Raw genomic sequence first — 1,753 nt, 5'->3', positions numbered from 1 at the left:
TTTCCCTAGGAAAAAGTAGAGATTATTCACTGTGTGCAAGAGGATTCAAATTAACAAAACATGGATGTTTTATTTTTGTCTCAGAACACTGTAAGCAGCTAACAGTAGTTAGGGTTCTGCACTCTTCACAAATGGATTTACCTTAACGCAGAGGAACTACACCTAAGAGCTACTGCTACCTCAGAGGACAGTCCTGATGCTCATTACATTTTTGACTGTTTAAATGAAGTACAAATACAATGGCTGCAGTGCCCTCTTCACTGGCGTTGACATACTGTTCAGATCTGGACACTAGTCACTATCTCGCTTCATATGGGAGTTAGTAAGCTACCACTCTGGAATAACTCGTATTGGGAGTGAGAGACTCTAAATATCATTATAGATACTGAAAATTGCCCGGTTACGTCAAATATACCATCGCTACGTGTCATACCTTAGCCCTGGTGATTTCTGCCCAGGAAAGATGATGTTGCCGACAGCTGTACAGTAAATGTAAACTACAGATCAATCCTAAATAGCAATAATTGGGGCTTTTTTTATTTGTAAGGTAAAAAGGATAAACCCCCCCCCCCCCAACATTTATAAATACAGAATATTAAGTTCATTTTCTTGACTGAAATTACCTTGTTTCATTGTGATAAGGTTCTTTAATTGCTGTGATACTGGAAGGTGTTAACAGATGTTAGGAACTAGTTACTTTATGTTTTATTGGCAGGTGTTGAAACTCTGATTGCATTAGTCTGACAACAGAATATGGAAAAATAAACATGCCCTCTGCTCCCTGTTCAACAGGATTCTGGTTATGACTGCTAGTTTCTTAGAGCTTTGGAAGAGTTCAGGTGATAAAAAGAAATGCTGTGAGTGGAGTTTAGACCCTTGCACAGTAATCACTCCTGCAAGCAATGTGTGTGTAAGATAAGGTAGGTTTAGGTAGGTCAGGTTTCAGTGGAACTATTCAGATAGTCCCATCACTGAAAGAATGATGTTAAACAGCATTTGCAAAACAACTATATATGATTTTCTTCATCATTAAAAGAAAAAAAAAACAAACCAAACCCTCCCACAAAACCAAAAAAGAACCAATAAAACAATTCCAGGAAAACTTGGACCCCAAATTGTATCAAAGTAGAAAATTACTTGTAGAATTCAAGTAAAGATCAGGCTGATTATATCTACACTCTTCAAAAAAGAGGGCTGCAAGTTTGCCCATCATTGTCTATGTCATATCTTAGGACTTCAGCCCACACATCAATTAACTCTTAAATATTAAGCTAGGAAACAAAACTGGATTTTTTTTTCTTGTTTATTTGTTTGAAAGCCACTGCCAGATGATTGTGCAACCCCACCCTCTCCTCTGATGGAGCACTGATAGTATTCCAGACGGAGGTACCCCCAGCATTTTCTGCTAGGAAAACCCCGTAGTATGTCTGACAGTGGAAGCATTCAGATGGCTCCCCTGTCTTCCGTGGTGTTACACTGTTGCATTTATTCTTCCTTACGTCTTTAGTGGAGTCAGAAACCTTTTCATCCTCTGAAGACAAATGTTCCAAACTGGCCACTCTATATTGGTTGACTGAGTATTGCGATTTCAAAACCAGTGATGTAATCCTTTACCTAGTTAATATTGTTGTTTTGCAAGCATGCAAGGAAAACTCAGCGGAAAGTCGCCGTTGCTGTGAATTATTGTAATACGCTCCACTGAATATACTGCAATGCCTGCAAAGAAACTGGGTTTACGTAGTTCTTTTTCCTG

General features: G+C 38.7%; 1 protein-coding gene across 1 annotated transcript in view; it reads right to left on the bottom strand.

Annotated features, from left to right (window-relative positions):
• ALG14 (ALG14, UDP-N-acetylglucosaminyltransferase subunit) overlaps nucleotides 1-1,753 on the bottom strand; it is a gene marked incomplete at its 5' end in the record, with an annotated part of 20,931 nt that overhangs the window by 15,835 nt on the left and 3,343 nt on the right. The gene's annotated exons all lie outside the window — the stretch shown is intronic.

The sequence above is a fragment of the Buceros rhinoceros genome, unplaced genomic scaffold (assembly GCF_000710305.1).
Source record: "Buceros rhinoceros silvestris isolate BGI_N320 unplaced genomic scaffold, ASM71030v1 scaffold5240, whole genome shotgun sequence".
NCBI lineage: Eukaryota > Metazoa > Chordata > Aves > Bucerotiformes > Bucerotidae > Buceros > Buceros rhinoceros.
This window is presented reverse-complemented; position numbering and strand designations above follow the sequence as displayed.